Genomic DNA, 22924 nt, shown 5'->3' with positions numbered 1-22924 from the left:
GTTTCATATTCTCTTCAATTCCCTTGCATTTTGGAAATAGTTACTATGGCCAGTCTACAATGAAAAGCTGGAAGCTCCAACTCCCAAGGCCTCTTTAAGTCAAAGCTTATTGGACAATGTGATTCTACTTGATCATCATTTTCCTGGGCATGGAGGAGAGGAACTCAGGAATGTTCATCTGGCTACCATACACACAAACACACACACACACACACACACATACATACACACACACACGTACATACACATACACATACATATATACACACGTGTGTGTATACACACATACATATATATACACATATGTATATATATCACTAGATATATGTGTGTGTGTATATATATCCCTATATATATGTGTGCATGTGTATGTGTGTGTATATACATCCCCTTCTATATATATAGGTAGATAGATGGGGATTTCTTGCTTTCTTGTTTTTAACCACTGAACTGCTGCCCACAGTCCACTTTGAGACTTAGGGCAAATTTGAATCCAGAAAACATTGATTTCCTCACTGTCATGTTGTTGAAATCATAAAACTACATAACAAGAGTGCAGAAAGCCATATTTTATAAACACCCTAATGTACGGCACATGACTAAAGTGATAAATCTTGACACGTTCACCAAACAAAGTAAAAATCTTCGTTTGTCTTACAGAAAGAGAAGTACTCCCATGTGTTTGGACATCTGCACAGTCAGCATGTGGCAATTATTGTGCGAAAAATAGAATCACTGTCATTGCTGTTGCAAATCACGGCCTCATTGATTAGTATCTTACTCCCTCTCAAACTCTCCGCCTCATCACAAATAAGGAGACACACACACTCAAGGCCTTTTAGGAGATTTTCCCCAAACCGTTTTAGAATAGATTTACTCTCAGCAGGCTCTCCTACACCATTACACAGTCTTTGCTTTTTGTTGAAGGATATCTTCAGAATTTCTTACATACCCTTCCTGTATGTTTACTTAGGCACTAAAATAAAGTACACATAATGAAGCCATCTGCAGCAAACAGAATTAATAAATGGAATACCATATTGCTGTGAAGATGTATATTCAACAAATATGTAACATACACCGTTCTCTGCGGAACTTGGCATTTCTCATGTGTTACTGAGAATATTTGAACGGGTCCCAAGTTATTTTGGTGTCTGGGGATTGCATACTGAGGCTGGAAACCTCACCAATAAGTTCATCCTATAAAATGTTTCTGACTCCTCGTACCAGACTTTCTATCAGGAAACTAATGTGATATACACATATCATAAAGTTTGGGGGATTGATCAAATGAATATTATAAAATGCCAATCATTACTTAGTCTAAAGATGTTTCTTCTTAGATTTCCATGCTGTTTTTTCTTCATATTCACCAGACCTAATTTGGGGCTGATTATTTTTCAAGACATACATGAGGGACACACCCAGATGGTGTCAAACTGCCCCACTACGTTTATCAGAATTTCTTGGAAAAGCAAAGAAATAAAGTATGAAGCAATCATCCATGAGCTGCACTTGGCTTCTATATAAATATACCAAGGATTGATTATGCCATTTCTGTCAAGCTTGTGTTTGTCTTTATTTTACAAGCAAATTCGTATTATGCTGGAGATGCTACAAGACCTAGCTAAGGTAGGGAAATGGAATTTAGTCTTTGAACCAATTGCAGAGGGGAGTCAAACTGAAGTTCAGATTCATTTCCTTCATACCACCCCTAGATAAAAGAGGACACAAGCTGATATGTGTTCAACAGTGCTCCTGGTTTGGGAAAGGGAGGATATCTCTGACAAGGAAGATGCACTCTATGGACCAGCTCTTAATAAGCAAATGTGTGCTAACCAGGACTGACTTTCTCTCTGCTTGCACAGCACAGCCATCCTGTCATGGCAGCTCCACCAGAAGATTTGGCTGGGGGAGAAGGGGAGATGTCACTAGGACATTTGCCATCGTTGTGCAAATTTTTTCATCAAGCCATCCTTTGATTTGTATAGCGGATTCCTTAAGTCCATAAATACAGATTCCACAAATAGCACACAAAAGGGAAACCCTGGGCTAAACATTTGCCACCTTCACCAGAATATGGCACACTTATTTTCTAAATTGCATAAGGATCTAGACCAAGGTCAGCATTTCCTCGGGACAAGGCTTCAGGTTATGTTTTTGTTGTTGTTGTTGTTGTTGTTGTTGTTGTTTTTCTAGATCTATCTTCTTTCAGACACCTGGGTAAAAATCCCAGCCTGCAGCCACTTGCTTTTTCCGCTCACAGAAGGATTCCCATGGACACAACAAATGACACCAATTGAAAGGCGAGCCTGCTCTGGAAACTGACCTCACCTGCCTTCCTTCCCCTCTCACCCTTGAAGCTTCAGCTCAGCTGGCCCAAGTTCCAGGGGAAGTTTCCCAATGGCTTCTTAACAGTGTGGATCTCACTACAGGACACAGTGGAAGACGGTTTCTCTCTAGAGATGACTGAGGTGAAGAACTTAGTCTTCATACTTACCATCTATTATTACAAGAGGGAAGGAGAAAGAAGAGGAAGCAATCACTTGTTAAGCACTCACTCGTACTACACTGAGCTAGGCACTTAGACAGAGTCCTCATTTAATTCCCTATTACCTTGTGGGGAGAATGTTAAATTTACAGATGTTAAAACTGAGGCTCATAGAGACAGCCAGTGAAAGATCTTGAACTTGATTTTATGTTTTTCTAAATCCAAAGCTTATATTTGTGTGTGTGTGTGTGTGTGTGTGTGTGTGTGTGTGTTTGTGTTTTCTTTTTTCTTTTTGCTTCAGATTGCTTCTTATTGTTTTTAATTATTTTTTAAATAGCCCCACCTATACCTCATCATTGGAGAGTCTTACCAGGACAGTTGAAGGTTAATTATGTGAAAAATCTGCTGTGTTATGACAAAATGCCCTAATGCCAGAAGAGAAGTTGGCATTCAACATGCTAGTGAAAGAGCAACCCAGCTGGCAAAGAGGTATATAAATTGCTCCATAATTGACCTTCTCCATGGTTTGCTCTTGTATGACCTAAATGTGATAAACTGTATAAAGGGCTTAGCTCAGTGCTTGGCAACCAGAAGACATTTCCCTGTAGTTGGGGTCCCAGATGTAGCAAATGAAAATTCAGGCCAGCCAGTGAAATTGTAATTTCAGATTAAAAAGTGAGTTACATTTTATTATATGTTCCATGCAACCTCTGGGATAGGCTTATACTAAAATCTCATTTAATGTTTTAAATCTGAGATTCAATTTGAATGAGGCATCCTCTAGTTTACTGTCAAGGCATTCTATAGTTTACCGTACCGGTAGCGAGATGAGTATTAAAGCCCAGTGTGGTAATCATACTCTCTCTAGAGAAAGAAAATTTCCTTAAGTAATGGAGATAATAGTGCCTACTTCACAGGTAAATGGAAAGATTATAGGTGAACCTATACATAAAACACTTAATATATAGTTGGGATTTAGCGTAGAAAACTAAATTGTTTATTCACCCTTCGTTCAGAGAGTTTAAAGCTCTGAGGTCATCTGAAGCCACACCTAATTTGGGATTCCTAGGGGAGAAAAAGGAGAGCTGACTACCCCCCCAAGAGTCATCTCTGGTATACTCTGTAAATCTCAGAATCTCTGCAGCAGTCAAGACCACAACTTTTAATAACGAAAACCTAGTAAAATCTGTGTCAGATGCTGTTCTAAATGAATAACCTGAATCAAATTATTTAATCATCTCAACAACCCTGTACGCTTACCATCTTTAGTTTTACAAATTGTGCTTGAGGCACAGAGTGGTAAAGTAACTGGCTTAGGGAATCTCTGATGGTACAGAACCAAGGCAGCCTGGTTCCAGAGTACAAACTCTTACACCTACACTAAGACCCAGGACAATGACTGATGCACACGAATTGGGACTTTCTCATGCTTGATTGCCTGGGGTTCTGTGGTGGTCTGGCATCTGCTGCTTCCCACAGCATCTGAAGACAAGGGTTGGAAAAGGGTGAATGGAGTGTGTGCGATTGTGGAATTGCCCGTGGATGACATATTAAATCTCCTCTTGTAGAGACTTATCTTAAGGGATTAGCTGGGGACCTATTTTCTGTGTGCTGAAGAGAATACTGGTCATGTGCCTGGGAAACCTGTTCTTGAACATGGGACACCATGTGTGGTGGTAGAGCCAGCACCACTACTGGTGATTTGCTACATCTCATGCTGAAACATGTGTGTTTCAGTTGGTTCTTCCTGCTGCTGAGAACATCCTGACATAGCGAGGGCCACAGCATTGCCAAGTGGGCGTTTGCTCAATGAGACATAGCCATTCAGAGGCTACTCTGCAAGAGAGCAGTCGCAATCCACTGTGCCAATGATTGGCTGATTAGCTAGGCATTAGGGGTCTGAAGGGCCTCCCTGAATCCAAATGGATTTCAATTAGGCCCCTTTTTCAATACTATTAAAAAATGTTTACTTAAAACCACCATTAAACTACAAATGCTGCAAGAAAATCACATCAATTCTTAATACAACCACAATACCCAGAGGATAGTTGATGGATCACTGAGGCACTGTGCTAGGCACTAGGGGAAACATTCTATATATATTTCTCAGGTAACCTTCCAGTTACGCTTCAGGGTGGAAGGGTGATGTTAAGTGCTTTCCTTGCCATGAGACCAAAGGTAAATCAGGAAGGAATGGGAACTGATGAGTGCCAAAGTGACTTCATCATGAGCCTGCAATAGAGTTTACACTTCCTGATGAAAAGATTCCAAGACTTTTAGTTGGAAAAACTGCATTTAGAAAACAAATATGCATAAGCTACCACATAGATGTATCTTGAGCACATTGTCATTTAACAATTATGGAAAGTCCATTGGGGAATGTTCAGAGAACACACAGCTTGTCCATTTCTCCCCAGATTCTATATTATATCTATCCTCTGATCAAGCCAAATCAGGTGACCATTGATAATTAAATTACACCGTCTTTCTCTCTTCGCTAAGATAATTTCCCCCAACCATCAGTGCACACTGGGAATCTCGGAGAAAATAGCCCAGCATTGCTCTTGTCTCATCCGTCAAAAGATTGCCTTGAATATTGTTCACTCAAGTATACGGCTTTGCCCCTATGAGACTCCCAGGGAGAAATACTTGTCTGGAATTAGTACCAATAATAGTTGAAAATCCCAAAAGCTACTGGTGATTACTTATTTCATGGATGCTATAAACTATGTATCTGAAAATATTTCTCTTCACTTTGGCTTCTAGGAAGCTGAAACCTAACTCTTAAATCTGCCCAGAGAATCAGTAAATACATTGTGGCCAGTCCTATTGGTATCACTTTTCCACTATACTTTTTTTCATGTTAATTTTAATTCATTTACTCATATCATTTTAAGTGCCCTTTAAGGCAGCCATAACACTTTTCAAAAGACAATAAAAAAGGTAGGAAGGGAAAGGGAGAATAGGCAATATTCTTGAGAATGACGACATGTGTGAGAGCACAGTGTTAATTGTAGATTGTTGTGCAAAAATAATATATTTACACTATTAGTAGTAGGAGTCATATCTAATAATTGTGTTAATATTATTATTGGCATTATTATCCCTAATTTGGTAAGACAGTGATGAGTGACAGGAAAGAGAAGAAGAGAACTGGCATTAAACCAAACTTGGTGCTAGCTGCTGAAGGCAGGTGATGGCATCCATTCTTCAAGAATAACCCATGAGAGCAGGGTGTTCACATGCTCACTGTATAACTGAGGAAATGGAGACTGATGAAGCAAGCTGGTGGAGCATCAGCTTTAGTGGTGCTCAGGTCTCACCGCTAATGCTGGGGCTGGTGTTGCTGTCAAGTCTATCTGCCTCCGCCTTTGCACTCTTTATAGCACCCTATGGACAATGAGGCCAATATTCAGTCCTGTTTATTTGCATACCTCATTTGTCTCAGAAAATATTTAAGAGCGTAGCACCTGTTACTTATGTTATGCTTAAAGCTCCAGAAAAGATTTCCTTCCTTGCAGAAGTCTTTCCTGGCTCAGTCACTTCCCTTCCACGTTCTCCCACTATCACCGCACACATCATGGTGTGTTCTTACCTCGACTGCCCACTGGCTGGGAGCCTCCCGAGGACAGGATGGCTCTCCTCTCCAGCACTGTATTTGTGGGCCTCTAGCAGACTACCTGGCTGATGGCTAGTGCTACTCAATAAATGTTGAATAAATGAGTGAGTGGCGACTGGAAAGTCTGAGGCTGCCAAGGGCTGTGTGTCTCATAATTTCTTCTTTGTGTCATCTTCTCCTCCATTGCAGATGAAGAGCCGTCTTCTTTCTTTTTATGACTAGACCACCCACCTTCCCATTGACTGACTGTTATGTCATCTGCCTCTTTAAATATCTTGTTACTTTCCCACCAACATTTTCAACCTCTCACCCCTTTATACTAAGTCCTCTACCAGTGACAAAGTATTCCTGGGTATCTTGTGTCCAGTTGTCCCTCACCCTAGCTGATCATCCAGACTACCTGGAGAAATGTTGAAATCTGAGCCTCACCTTGGATTACTAAACTGGGATTTCCAGGATTGGGCCTAGGTATTACTCTTTAAAAAAAAAAAAAAAAAAGAAGAAGAAAAAGAAGGAGAAGGAGAAGGGGAAGGGGAAGGAGAAAAAATAAACCCCATCAACAATCCTTTACTCCCATAAATAAACTTCCTTTGTGGATGTAGAATCAATACTCGACAGCAATAGCTCACTCCAGATAACTCTACTCGCATTCTGCTTTGAGTAACTTTCTCTTGCTATTATTTCCTTCCAGATTGAAGTTTGAAGACATAATTTTTCTTTTTATGTTTGAAGTTTGAAGACATAATTTTTCTTTTATAAAACAGTGAGTTTATCATGTGGTCCCATCCCATTCTTGTGAATGTGCATAGACAAAGGTGTCTAAAAAGGTATAGTGCTGAATGCTTTCTCAACTGGCAATCTGGGAGAAAGAGAAATAGGCAAAAAGGGAGACAGGGCAAAGCGGAAGGTCTCATACTATATACATGAGCCCATTTATGCCCTATATTTTTCAGCCTCTTCAGGGAAGGTTGAATAATGAGATTCTTGCCAAGATTGAGTAAAAATAACAGTTTCACTTTCAGTTGAAGGTTTATAAGCAAGGGTGTGAGTTCTCCACGCTCATCCTTCTCCCACCACAGAGACCTTGAAAGATGTGTGTCCCAAAAGCTATATAACCAGGTAAAAGCCCCATTAGTCCCTCAATCCTCCTGGAGAAGTGTTCCACCCTGGAGAGCTGCTTCTCCTCTAGAGGACTTTGAATAAGCAAGAAGCTGTCTTTCATGTGATAGGCCACTGAGAACTGGAAGTTTATTACCACAGTACACGCTTTCCTATTCTTATTAATATAGAAATTGGAAACAGAAGTGAGAATTGCTCACAACAAAAACTAAGAATAATTGCCATTGGCTGAGCAGCGGGGCAAGAAGGGGAGAAAATGAATATCATATTTGGGAAATAATTGAAACTATGGAGCTGCTTGTCATGCAATGCTCAATATATTATATATTTCAAAACTGCTTAAAGAGTGGATTTTAAGTGTCCTCAGCACAAAAAATAAGTGAAGTGATTGATACGTTAATTTGTTTGATTTAATAATTTCTAAATGTATACATATATCAAAATATCACATCATACCTTAAAATGTATACAATTATTGTCAGTTAAAAATAAAATAATAAAAAAGAAGTAACTTTAAACATTTCAAAACATATGTACAGAAAGCCTGTTACCCATGTTCATTTGGGAGATGGATGCTACCTACCAAAATAGGAGAAGACTTTGGAAAACAGAATATTTAGCTGTTCTTAATTGAATTTGGCAAGATATTGTAAGAATGAGATGAGCTCAAGAGAAAAACAATGCCAGTTTGAAGGCACCAATGCAAAGGAATAGGGTGATTTAAGATATTCCAGGATCTATAAGATTGGAGAATATGAGGACTTGTAGAGATGAGGTTAACAAGATTGGAGGGACAAGTGCTAGGCGAATACTTCATTTGTTAAAAAATACTTCCAGGGCAAAGTCAAATTAGGTGTATGTAACCCTCTTCATTGATTAAAGTACCTGATGGCAAAAGTCATACTATAGTTATGTCCTCCTCTGTGAAATCAAAAAGCCACCAAGTAGCCACCATAGAATAGAAAGAGGAAGGCCTAGGAGAGAGGCAGACGAACAGGAAAAGAAATAAAACTGTGAAGATGCTTTGGAGAAAATCTTGGGTATGATTTGGGCACAGAAAACAGTGAAGGCAGGCCGGGCACAGTGGCTCACGCCAGTAATCCCAGTGCTTTGGGAGGCCAAAACAGGTGGATCACCTGAGGTCAAGAGTTCAAAACCAACCTGGCCAATATGGTGAAACCCCATCTCTACTAAAAATACAAAATTAGCTGGGCATGGTGGTACATCCCTGTAATCCCAGCTACTTGGGAGGCTGAGGCAGGAGAATCACTTGAACCTGGGAGGCAGAGATTGCAGTGAGCTGAGATCGTGCCATTGCACTCCAGCCTGGGTGACAAGAGAGAAACTCTGTCTCAAAAAAAATAAAAAAGAAAGCAGTGAAGGCACCATTGGGTACCTTGGCAGGCCAGAAACTCAGCAATGAGAGACACGGTAGAATAAAACACATGGTAGATCCCTTGGGATCCACCCAGACATGGACATAGAATACTGAGAATTGCTATAGCATATGAAGGGCTTACTAAGTCCCAGCACCTGGAATAACTATTTGTATTTATCCTCATTTTATCCCTGTGAGGTAAGTATAATTATTCTCATTTTAGAGGTGGACAAAATGAAGGCTTAGAGGAGTTAATTTCCTGAAGACCTGTTACCTATGAAGCAGCAGACCTAAGATTCCAATCTTGTTGAAGAGAAAGAGCACCAGTCATGAATTAGAGGAGGCAAGACAGATTTTATCCAGACTACTGCAATGGGAGAGAGAGACTCCAGTATAAGCTGAACTCAGTGTCAACTAAGATAAAGATGATTATGGTTATTAAAGGGAAAACAAAGAGAAAACAAACAAGGGTTATGAGGAAATTTTAAAAAGAGAAACAAAAAAGAGACTGGGAGCCAGGTGTGGGGGGAAGGGAAAATGATAGAAGATGTGCTTTGCATGGTTTGGCAGCACATATTTCCTTCAGCAAAGACTCAGCATAAGGTTTGGGAATCCCTGTTAGGGACAGAGCCTAGTACAGGTGGAAGCCAGGATAAATTTGGTCCAGTCTCTTAGAACAGTGTTAGGGCAAGACCTTTGTGCCATGTGGGAGTGCATAGTTCACACTCTTGCCTGGATGACTTCAAAAACCATGCTTTTAACCTTAATTACATACCATCTGTGGACAAATGGATAGTTGCCAAACAATTTCAAAAATGATGCAATGCTACAGTAAGGTAACACTGGATTGCAAGAGGGCATCAGAGGGCGAGGCATGGAAGTAGAATCTAAAAAAATGCATAGTTGGTGTCAAATGGTTTAATATGTGGCTTAAGATGAGTTTGGCATGATAAGCAGAAACTAGAGCTCAAAGGTATTTGAAAGTCAGGCCACAACATTTGAGTTTTCTCCTCAAGATCATGGAAACTGCTGTTCTCTAAAATGAATGAAGATTAATTACATTAGCCAAAATTAGGTACCATGTTGATCTAAAATTGCCATCCCAAAGTAGAAGTTGCCACTGACCAGAGGCCATAAAGAACTCACACCACTATAGGAATCTTAGATAACTGTAGAGGTTAATGGGGAAGGCAGAATTCTGTTCAGAATAATTTTAGCACACCCCAAAAGATTTGCCCATGAATGTCACGTATACATTTTAGACTGGAAAGTGATTTTCTTTTTAGACCCCTTCGTCACACCAATTAATCAAGTCAAAGAATATGAGATTGATCATTATTGGTCCCTTTGTCTCAAATCCAGAGGTTGGCTCTCATTTTATTCCTCAGGCCACCCATCAAGCCAGAAAGGAAGCAGGAATCACAACGCTCAGGGTCTCCTGATGCTAACCTCTATCCTGAGACCACCAGGCTAGGCTGCCTCACCCTGAAAGAGCTATTTTATCCAGAGAAAGCCAAACCCCAAAAAATTCTATGCTGGTCTGTTTTCTATGAAGTTCCCAACATTGCGGATGCTTATCTGAATGCTATCTGAACTATTCACGTCTCCAGGGACAGCATAATTGGACTGGAAATTTCCTAAAAACAAACTTTCTTGTAAACGTTTCAGGCTGCCCTGGGTTGGGTCAGGCCAGAAATATCCCTTCTCTAGCCCTCTGGCCTGAATTCTGCACCTCTGAGGATGAGGACAGTTGAGACAGAAGAAGTAAGGCCCTGGTGAAAAATGACAGGGTGGCCTCAAGTCTCTCAACACTCCCACAACATTTTGATACTGGGTCCTATCAAAATCTGGAAGTTTTCTGTTCATCTGAAAAAGAAGTCCCAGGTCCTTTGGGCACATCTCCAGGTGGCCTCATTAGTGGTAAATTAAATAAAAGCATTTTCTTACTTTTCCCCACAGAAAGTAATGATATTTTAATAATGCTATGCCATTACTTTCTTGGGATAACAACAGAGAGGAGAATAGCAAGGAACATCAGGCCTGGAAAACTGCCCAGAATATAGTATTAGGTGGTTAAGCCACAGAAGAACTGAAGAAGGAAAAAGAAGGCAAAGAAATACTTAAAACACCAAGACAGGAGCTGAAGAACAGCTATGCATATGTCACAATGTTAAGTCATTATTTCTTAACATTGGCTACTTGATGAATGATTGCTGTTTGGCCATTACAAACACACGCCTAAGATACCTTCACTTCATTTTTTTTTTTGTTCTTTTTCTTATTTGGATTTAACTACAGACAAACAGAAATGGCTTCTCAGGGAGCCATTCTCCTCTTAAAATGTAGATGTCAATTTTTGTTTTTTACAAGGTTTATTGATCACTTTCTAAACAAAGATAATTCAGAGAAAATTGAGTCAGCCTCGTTTCGCTAATAGTTGGTATTTTCTTTGCGGTGGTGGCATGCAGCTGGAAAGTGTGTGGAGGTATGAATTTTCACATTATTGCATCTGACTGTTGAGTGAAGTCTGCTGGGATTGTTGGTGATTTGTGACAAGCTAAGGAATTCCTTTCTCAGCCTGCAGTAAGCGTGAAGCACATTATTTAAAACCAACCCAGATCATTGATATATTGTCATCTTCTGCTTTTAAGAGGGTCCTTTCCCCCAGAACATATAATTTTCTGTATGGCCTTTAGCTTTTCTGTTTCAAATCTTACTCTTTGGTGTTATGTTGCTATTATCAAGATAAAGGGCCTATTTAAAATAGCTATCTATTTAATAATTTGATTACAGGTGACTTTTTGCTTTCTGTTGTCTAATTTATTTCAATAAGCATTTACTTAACTTTAATAATGAAAGTAACAAGTATATAAGTATTGTAAATGACTCTTTCATCTCTTTTGCCTTGTCTTACAGGTGAAGACTTCTAAAGCTGTAGCTCACACTGATTCTATTCTTCTTTGAACTGCTACAGTCCTTATTTGTGTTTTTTCATTTTAACTATTTTATATACTAGCTGTTAGTTGCCAGTGATGCCCCCTGAGTAATCATGCTTTCAAGTGTTTCTGGCCTTGTACAGTAGCCTCCTGCACCAAATGAAAGCTGAGCCTTCAATTAGTGTTAATCAGTAGAGAGAGGTGCTTAACCAGTCTTGAGTCAGTGGACAACGCCAGGCAGATTTGGCTGCTGCAATTCTGGGAGACTTGAGAGTTGAAATCCGGCTACGCTGTGGCTATTTTAAAATACTAAGTTTTGAGGTTACTGCTCATGTAGCAATAGAAGCATTCATAGATACCAAACTTTCATTTCCTTATGTTTTGTCAGAATGTCAGTGACTTTTTTGTCGGTTTCTGTATGTTAGTACACAGCTGACTACCACACACATAATAAGTTGTAAATAAATATCAAAAGAACAGATGAACTAATGAGCATATAAATGATTGAATACTATTAGAAAAAGAAGTCAATCACAGAGTGACAGGGGATTTTATCTGAAATATCTAAACACATCATTCAAGTTCAAGTCTTATTGTGTCATTGTGAACTCAATCCAATAAGAATAATGTAACTTTTACCTACAATGTATCAGTCTCAACTCCTATTATTCTCACTATGGTAGGGGATTCAAAGCTTCCACATCATCTGGGACCTGACGAACAATGCAGAATCTCAGGCCCCACCTCAGATCTGCTGAGTCAGAATCTGCATTTTAGTAAGACCCCAGGGAACGTGTGTGCTTGCTGAAGTTTGAGAAGTGGGACTCTAAGGCACCTACTTTTCTATGTTCTTTGTGAGTCTATCAAATGCACATGCTGAATAAATGCTTAAAAACATATGACAATAAATAGGATTCTTTGAGGAAGATATCATTTGTGATTGACTGTGTTTTACAAACAAGTACATTCTGATGTCAACAACATCCACATTCTCTAAAGGCTCCCAGCGCAGCCACAGTGTCACCCAGCTGTGACAGCCTGAGTGATTTCAAACACTACTGATTGACATCTTAAACGTTGCCTGGAAATGCCGCGCTCTGCAAAATCCTTCATCACAAGAACACATCTGCCTTAAAGTCGGCTGTCCAAATGGAGGGGCATTTCCTCCAGAAAGCAAAACACCAGCCTTTCATCTCTTCAAAGCAAATCCTCGTTTTGGGTACAAAGAGGAGTTTTCCCACCTCCTTCTAGTCAGTCGAGTGCCCCTCCCGGGTGAGCACCAGCCCTTTGCTTTGGGCCCTGACTTAAGAACAGCTCCACCATGCAGATGATAAATCTCAGCACTACCAAGCAGTTGCCATATTTCCCGGGATCATGTTGTGTGAATGGCTGACGGGAAAAACCCAGGGGTATCGCGTTACAGGAAAGAGCTGTGATTTATTTATTTATTTTCTTCCTTCTGTAACTAATTCCAAAAACAGACCCCTGCTTGGGAGCCGAAGTACCAGAGAACAAGATAAATTCTGCAAAATTCTAATTGGGGAACAGCTGACTTAATTGGTGTCCGTTTGGCAGACAATGGGAAAGGCTCTCCGGCTGGGCTGGGAAAAGACTCTGGGGGAATATAGCCTTGCAAGAAGCCCCAAAGCTCTGGGGACCAATTGTTTCCTGAGGTGAAACCTGGAGACCAGAGCTTGGATTAACTCTACAACTGTCAAGCTCCATTAGGGGCAATCAGAGGAGACAGAGCATGGGTTAAACACAGGAAACGGAGCTGACAATAGAGGCATATGTCTCTGAGAGCAGGGAAGGGAGGCAGGCATATCTACGTCTAATAACAAACATAAACATTTTTCTTTCAGGTTCAGATGTAGTACTGATGGGTCAAAGATATTCCTCAGTATGGGGTGTTAAATGTCAAATATTCAGAACCTAAGCAGTTCAGTTGCACATGCTTATTTTGTGCAATCTGATGGTGGTGAAGACCTTTCCTGAGCATCTCAAGTCTATGGAGAATTAGAGCGGGTGGCTGAGTGTTAAGAGCTGAGGGTTGCCTGGAGGAGGACACAAGACGACCCCAGGTTCCACTCCCTGCATTGTTTTTATCCTTCTGTCTGCCACTGGATGACTTTTCTGAGTACTCTAATCCTGGTTTGGTCATTTTAAAAATCGGGGGACTATTATCAATCATGTCTAAGGACCCTTCCACCAGTAACATTTCATTAATTTATATCTTGCTTGATTTCAAGAAACACAGAATCATTTTCTCTTTGTGTGTGTGGGGGTGTGATTATGTAACCAGCATGTACGGTGTGTTTTTCAATATATTGCATATTGATAATATAGCACAAAAGTTTGTGTATTGTTCTTCCGTAATATTTTTAAGTATTATGAATAATTATAATACATTACAAAAAAAATCACAAAATATACCATACCGATGGCATATTATTAAATGCTTAAATATGTAATTATATTTTGTAAATGCTTAAAACATCATAACTAAGAGTTAAAATCACATTAAATGCTAGCATAAAGAGAGCATCTATAGAACAATTAGTTCAAAATTCAAACAACCCTCATCTATGAAAGATCTGAATGTACTTAGATTCTGTGCTTATGAAAGGTGTACTTTTCATAGCTTTACACAAACGATTCATCTCCCCTAAAGACAGAAGACCTAAAACCATCCTTTTGCAAGGAATCCTTCTACTTGGCCATGCACTCCTCAAGAGCAAGTACTGCGCAGAATTCTCATTGTATGGCCAGGATGCAGGATGTGAACAGAACCAGGCCAGATATGTGCATATCGGTTCAAGACGGCAGAGGCAATGCCTTGGTTCATGAGACAACACAGAAACTTTTCACTTGATCTTTAAAGCACTCCAAGAACAAACTCCAGAGTGAGTACATGATCTGACAGGTGAAAGCAAGAAGGTGGGAGCTGAATTTCACCAGAGGGTGAATGTATAATCACTGAATGCAATTGACCATTGCAACGCAGAGCAACATAGAATGGAAGGAAAGGGCACCATTTTTTTTTCAGAATTGTCCAAAATTAATGGATTAAATTAAACATCTTTGCTCCACCTCTAGAATAATAGAACACATGATAGAAAGTCATTTGACTGTCCTGCACTCAAGGCATCGATCCATATATAGTTGAAGTCCCAGAGAAAGCAAGGGAAGAATTCTCTTCTTTTTTTTTTCTCTCATGGGCATTTCCTGAATGTTAGAAATGAAGTCGGGAGCTTTAGACTGAAGACACAACGCTAGTCTGCAACAACCTTGGTCTTTAAAATGGAAGGTTGGCAAAATCCATTTTGATCTCAGTTCACCTGTCTGCCTTCCCTCCTCTTCTGAAATGTCAATCTTACAGAAGAATTTGGTTTTGAGAGCTATGAAAAAATCTTTATAGGCAAAACGGATATTTAAATGCAAGACTTTTTTCCCCTCTCCTATTAGATTGACCAGTAAAAGACAGCTGTGAGATTGTTTTGTTTTTCTTTTTGTTTTTGCTTTTCTTTTTATCCTGCAAGTCTAACTTCGAATTAAGGAAAGTACCGTCACTGTCCCATGAGGAGTAATTAATTCAAAACAGGCTTTTCTTATTTGGGTCAGGATATTTTTAAAACAGGTGAGCTGTTACTGGTGATGATATGAGATGAAGAAACAGGAAGAAAACCTTTGTGACTGAAGATGAATTAAACTGAAATATAAAAGCAACAGTAAAGTGAAAGTATAGCATTCTGTGGTCCAATTAAGTCTTGATTATGCAATAGAATCATTTGGATTTTCCTCCTAATATTGGAAGAAAAGGCTGTTTTCTTGTTCTCTCCAGTTTAAGCACTTTTTTCTTGCCATTTTGTATTTTGATTTTGCATTCTAAGTACAGCATTCTGCCTCACTCCTCTTATTCAACAGCTACTTCTGTTTATCTTTTATTCTCCCTGTCCCACATACCTGTTGTGCACCTTTGTCTTTGTCCGTTGCATCTCTTAGACCAGACCCATGCTAGCCCCAGGGCTTGTCAATTTTATGATTCATAGCTATATTTTTTCCCAGCCTCCTACAAAGAAGGTCTTGGAGTAATTTAAAAACAGATATTTCCACTGGCAAGCTGGATTGGGGGGAAAAAAATCCCTTATTGACTGATCTTATCTCGTATAATGTAATCTAATAATAAAACCTGTTCTCAGAGGAAATATTCAATAGATATTATACTGTTAAAGCAGATTTTAGACAGTGTGCTCAAACACATTAAATACAACAGAGCTGTCCAGTTAGTTTCTATTTATCAAACTGCTTAAAAATAAAAGTTGTGATAATAATTTTCTCAAAGTCTAAGGGAGTCCCCTGTATGTTAACATTCCACAAGTCTATAATCCTAGGACATGCATTATCTTTACACACACCTTTAGACCATAATTAAATGGTCACTCATATAGAAAGTTCTTGGCAGTTGTTCTGGTAGTTAAATGCAGAATAGCAAGCCAATTTATTTATAGCAAATGGGTAAAAGCAGCTTCTGTCATCTGCCAGTAAGTTCTTTCATCAGCACCATTTTCTGAGTGCTTAACATTTTGAAAAACACCGTGCAGGCATGATTTCCTTCAACCATGCCACCCTATGAACTGGCACCATGGTTATCTCCATGTTACTGGGGATAATAGAAAGGAAAGCATGTAGTTGATGCAGTTACATGGTTGATAGGTAACAAGACTCAGATGAGGTTTTATGCATCCAGCCTCCATAGTTTATGCTCTTAACACCACACTATCCTGGCAAGAATTTTAGACCTTCAGTCTTTCATTAAACTCTTTTTTTGTTGTTGTTATTGTTGCTTTTTAAAAAAAAAATTTAAATTGTTTTATTTTATGGGTACATAGCAGGTATATGTATTTGTGGGATACATAAGATATTTTGATACAGGCATACAATGTGTAATAATCACATCAGAGTACATGGGGTATCAAGCATTAATCATTTATTTGTGTTACAAACAATCCAATTATACTCTTTCTGTTATTTGAAAATGTTCACTAAATTATTTTTGACTGTAGTCACTCTGTTGTACTATCAAATACTACATCTCATTCTAACTATATTTTTGTACCCATTAACCATCCCTACTTTTCCCTCCCCTCTCCACTACCTTTCTCAGCGTCTAGTAACCATCATTCTGCTCTCTAGCTCCATGAGTTAATTGTCTTAATTTTTAGCTCTCACAAATGAGTGAGACATGTAAAGATTATCTTTGTGTTTTCACTTAACATAATGGCCTCCACCTCCATTCAAGTTGTTGCAAATGACAGGATCTCATTCTTTTTCATGGTTGACTAGTAATCCATTGTGTATATGTACCACATCTTCTTCATTGATTTATCTGTTGATGAACACTTACATTGATTTCACAGCTCGACTTGTGAGTAGTGCTGCAATACACATAAGAGTGTAGATATCTTTTCAATATACTGATTTTCATTCTTTGGGGTATATACCTAGCAGTGGGATTGCTGGACATATGGTAGTTTTACTTTTAGTTCTTTAAGAAACCTTCATACTGTTCTCCATAGTAGTTGTACTAATAATTTACATTCCACCAAAGTGTACGAAGGCCTCATTTTATCCACATCTTCCACTCACATATGTTATTGTCTATCTTTTGGATAAAAGCCATTTTAATTGGAGTAAGATGATATCTAATTGTAGTTTTGATCCACATTTCTCTGATGAACAATGATGTTGAGCACCTTTTCATATACCTGTTTGCCATTCGTATGTGTTCTTTTGAGAAATGTCTCTTCAGAGATGTGCCCATATTTTAATCAAATTGATTTGTTTTCCTATTGCGTTGTTTGATCTACTTATATATTCTGGATATTAATCCTCTGCCAAATAAATAGCTTGCAGATATTTTCTCCTATTCAGCAGGTTGTCTCTTCAGTTTTTTTGTATAATTTCCTTTGCTATAGAACAGGTTTTCAACTTGACATGATCTCTTTTGTCTATTTTTGCTTCGATTGGCTATGCTTTTGGGGTATTACTCAAGAAATCTTTGCCCAAATCAATGTTCTGCAGGCTTTTCCCAATGTTTTCTTATAGTAGTTTTACAACTTGAGGTCATTGAATTCAGTCTTTAATCCATTTTGATTTGATTTTTGTATAGGGTGAGAGATGGGGTCTAGTTTTATTCTTCTGCTATGGATATCCAGTTTTGCTAGCACTATTCATTGAAGAGACTGTCCTTTCTTCAATGTATGTTCTTGGCACCTTTGTAAAAAATTAGTTCACTGTAGATGTATAGATTTATTTCTGAGTTCTCTGTTCAGTTCCATTGATCCATGTGCCTGTTTTTATGACAGTACTATGCTGTTCTGGTTACTGTAGCTCTGTAGTATAATTTAAAGTCCAGTAGTGTGAATCTTCCAGTTTTGTTCTTTTGGCTCAGGATGGCTTTGGCTACTTCTTTTCTGGTTCAATATAAATTTTAGGACTATTTTTTCTATTTCTGTGAAGAATGTCATTGGTATTTTGATAGGAATTGCATTGCATCTGTGAATTGCTTTGGGTAGTATGAACATTTATAACAATATTGATTCTTTCAATCCATAACAAGGACTTTTTTCCCATTTATTTATATCCTTTTCAGTTTCCTACATCGGTGTTTTATAGTTTATTTTTAAGAGATCTTTCATTTCTATGGTCAAGTTTATTCCTAGGTATTTTATTTTATTTGGAGCTATTGTAAATTAAATTACTTTCTTAATGTTTTTGGTTATTTGTTGTTGACATACGGAAATGCTACTGATTTTTGTATATTGATTTTGTATCCTGTGACTTTACTAAATTTGTTTGTTAGTTCTTTTAGTTTTTTGGTTGAATCTTTTGGATTTTCCAAATATAAAGTCATATTACCTGCAAACAGGATAATTTGACATTTTCCTTTCCAATTTGGATGTCCTTTATATCCTTCCCTTGTCTGATTGTTCCAGCTAGGACTTCCAGACTATGTTGAATAACTGTAATGAAAGTGGGCATCCGGGCTTGTACCAGATCTTAGAGGAAAGGTTTTTGCTTTTTCCCCATTTAGTATGATACTAGCTGTGAATGTGTTGTGTATGGCTTTCATACACCCAGTTTTTTTGAGGATTTTAATAATGAAAGGATATTTAATTTTACCTAATCCATTTTCAGCATCAATTGAAATAATCATGTGGTTTTTGCTCTCCATTCTATTGATATGATGTATCACATTTAATTGACTTGCATATGTTGAATCATCCTTTCATCCTTGAAATAAATCCTACTTGGTCACGATGAAAATTTTTTAAGGTATAGTCAAATTCAGTTTGCTAGTATTTCTGTTGAAGATTTCTGTTATCAATGTTCTTCAAAGGTACTGATCTGTAGTGTTCTTTTTTTGACATGTCTTTGTTTGGTTTCAGTATCAGGATAATTCTGGTCTTGTAGAATGAGTTTAGAAGCATTCCTTCCTCCTCTATTTTTTCAGAACATTTTGAGTAGGATTGGTATTAGTTCTTCTGTAAATGTTTGGTAAGATTCAGGAGTGAAGTTGTCGAGTCCTGGGCTTTCCTTTGCTAGAAGACTTTTTATTCAGCTTTGATCACACTACTTGCTATTGGTCTATTCAGGTTTTGGATTTCTTCACTGTTCAATCTCATTAAATTCTAAACCTGAATATTTTATCCTGGAACTAGTACTTGGAACTAAAAGAGAGAAGTGTGACAGGATGTAGCGTTTACTAAATATGCACCATATATGCTCAGCACTTTATATGTTACCTTGTTTAATTTGTACACAAAATGTCTAATTACATATACTTCACAAGCAACAAAACTGAGACAAGAAGAGCTAAAGAATTTGCTCCAAATAAAACAATATCATTTATTAATTATAAGATTTAAACCTAGAAATATTTGTCTCTAGATCTCATTCTGTGTCCATGAGAGCCTCATGTGCCCACCTGCTTTAGTCTTCTCCAATTTGATTTCATGAAATAAACCCTTGTTTGCAGGGATATTATCTTACTCTGTGACCAATATTCTTAACTGACTCTCTTGATTTTATTATTTCTTTCCTTCATTCAATATGTCTTTCCTTGGTCCACTTACTGCGAACCACACATATGTTTCCAAAACAGAGATGGTGGCCATTTTCAGAAATCCAAGAAAACTATTCTGTGCTGTTGATGAAAGAGAAGACTTTTTTGAGTTCATTACTTCTCACCATACTGAAAGGTAGTCCTTTTGTAAGTATTAATCAAGACCCCACAGTGTATGAAATGCTGTGCACAGACCTTTCATTAGTTATAAACAGAGGTTGTTCTCATTCTCCCAGACATACATGTTTTCTAGACACTGTGTGCCTGCCATAATGATTTTTAAAGAAGTCCCAAAAGCTGATACATACTTGTGTCAGGGGATGTATGGTAATCTTCTTCCCGTTCCCTTATAGACCATGATCCAGGTACATTAGTAACTACTCAGTAAATGTGGCATTGAGCTGAATTCCCAGCCTCCCAGTCTAGAAACCTTGAGGTATTTAAACCTTGAAACTTTAAACTACCATTTTTCATACTTTCATTGTCAAGTCCTAAAATGTTCCTCTCCTTGAAAGCTAGTTAAATCCATCCCTCCTTTTTCTTTCCTTACACAATGGCTTAGTCCCTACCATCACTGAGTTCACACTCCAGCTTTATAACTTATCTTCTGATGAAGGTGGTACCCTCCATTATCCATCCCTCGAGATAGATTGAGCTATATCTTTTGATATTTTATCCAAGAAGGCACAATTCCCCACTGGCGAACTTGTGAGGATACCTCTATTTCCTCACAGCACAAAATGGCCGTCGTACAATGGTAGTTACTGAAGAATCACTTATGATTCTAAAATAATGGAAACAAAGCATAACACCAATCAACAACAGACTGTTGGATAAATTATGGTACATTCTTACAACGAAATAGTGTCCAGCAATTAAAAAGAATGAGGCTGTATCATAAATGAAGAATTTCCAAGATTTATTTTATGAGGAAAGCAAGAAAAACTACTATTTGTGTTAAAGGGGAAAAAATACTTGTTTAAATACTTGAATCTCTTAGAAAGCTCTACCAAAAACTGCTAATGATGCTGCCTCCAGTCAAGAGAGAACTAGGAAGAGAGAGCAGCTTAGGTTTCACCATGTACCCTGTGGGAAAATTTGCATTTTTTATTATATGCCTGTATTAGCCATTCAAAAATAAAGCGTTTTTTGTTTGTTTGTTTTTTTGTAAAAAGGAAATATTTTGCATAGCTTTTAAAACTAACTTGTTCTTTTTTTTTTTTTTTTTTTTTTTTTTTTGAGACAGAGTCTCCCTCTGTCACCCAGGCTGGAGCGCAGTGGCGGGATCTCGGCTCACTGCAAGCTCCGCCTCCCGGGTTTACGCCTATTCTCCTGCCTCAGCTTCCGGAGTAGCTGGGACTACAGACGCCGCCACCTCACCCGGCCAGTTTTTTGTATTTTTTAGTAGAGACGGGGTTTCACTGTGTTAGCCAGGATGGTCTCGATCTCCTGACCTCGTGATCCGCCCGTCTTGGCCTCCCAAAGTGCTGGGATTACAGACTTGAGCCACCGCGCCCGGCCCTAACTTGTTCTTAAAAGTGAATGTATCAGTGAAGACTTTACCAGAGCATAAATTTCTTCAGCTGAAAATTAGCTATTTTTTATTGTGATAAAATATATAACACAAATGTTATCATTTTAATCCTTTTTAAGTGTACTGTTCTATGGCATTAAGTATGTTAACATTGTTGTGCAGTCATCATTCGTATCTACCTCCCCAAATGTTTTATTTTCCCCAACTGAAGCTCTGCACTCATTAAACAACATTCCACATTCTCTCCACACCCTAGTTCTAGGCAATCACCCCCAGTCTACTTTCTGTCTCTACGAATTTGACCACTCTAGGTATCTTATATGAATAGAATCATACAGCATTTGTCCTTTTGTGTCTGGCTTATTTCATTTAGCATCACGTTTTCCAGTTTCATCCACGTCATAGCCTGTGTCGTAATTCTCTTCCTTTTCAGGGTTGAATAGCATTCCATTCTATGTATATGCCACATTTTGTTTATGCATTTATCCATCAATGAACATTTGTGTTGAGCATCTGTATTACCATAGAGCATCTTTTTGATTAACTATGTTTCTAGGTGGAGCCCTTTTAAAAAGTTGGAACGTTATGAGATCCAGATAGGTGTCAATGTTGTGCTGGTGTGATTCTTTCCTGGCCACATCTAAAACATCAGTTAGCATTGTGTGAGTGAACACCCTGAGAATGATTATTTTTAAAGTTGTTCCTAATTAACATTATCATCAAATTAATAAATCCTTTCTGAATGTGAACACTAACTACAATAGTTAAAAACATTAGCTTAAAATATTTAACACAAAATATGAAATATAATTGAAACAGTGCTCTAAATTCACAATTTAGATATCTTATGGGCCTTGTAAGCAGAAGTATCTTAACCTGTGAAATATTTAAGTACCAATCTTAATAACTTACCAAGAGTTTAATGTGAAAAAGCAGCTCTTCCAACATAAACTTATTTTTATTATATTGTACTTTTAAATTGCCAAAATTTAGTTACTGCATTTTATAAATGTACTGTGCATATAAAAATTATGCCATTAATTTAAATGAAGCTCCTTTTGGAAACTTACTTTCTTCATTACCATAATTATTATCACGATTATACATATTTTACCTGGAAAAATTCTGACATGTCTAACCTATTTGGGTCAAACAATTTAAACAGAATAGGTCTTGATATTTTAAAAATATGTATTAGGAGACTGAGTAACTAAATCACAGAGTCATTGGACATCAGAAAGAATCCAGCCTTTGGCCAGACACTGCTATTGGATATGATACGAACGAGGAATTATTTAGCTATTTTGTTTGTCCACCAAATTCTATTAATCATTTCGGTCTGCATTTATCACTCCTGGTTTTAATAATTAGTTACATGTCATATACGTGTCATTTCATACATGTAGCTTCTTGAATAGTAGCTCTGTTGGCTAATTTTACATTTTTAAATTGCTGCACGTGTGAAATGAAATCAGCTTTAAGTGAAATCTTGGTATAGAAGAAAAAGCACAAGCTCTTGAATCAAAGAAATTGGTATTTCAAACACAGCTCTAATACTGATCAGCTATGTGCTTGGGAAAATTACATAAACTCCGATTCTCTGTAAGCTGGGAATAAAGTCAGAAAAAGTAAAATGAGTCCACACAGAATGGTTGTAAAATGAGATGAGGCGTGCAATGTGCCTAGCACCCAGTGAAGCTAAGAACACAGTAGGCATCCAAT

The sequence above is a fragment of the Chlorocebus sabaeus genome, chromosome 29 (assembly GCF_047675955.1).
Source record: "Chlorocebus sabaeus isolate Y175 chromosome 29, mChlSab1.0.hap1, whole genome shotgun sequence".
Taxonomy (NCBI): Eukaryota; Metazoa; Chordata; class Mammalia; order Primates; family Cercopithecidae; genus Chlorocebus; species Chlorocebus sabaeus.
This window is presented reverse-complemented; position numbering follows the sequence as displayed.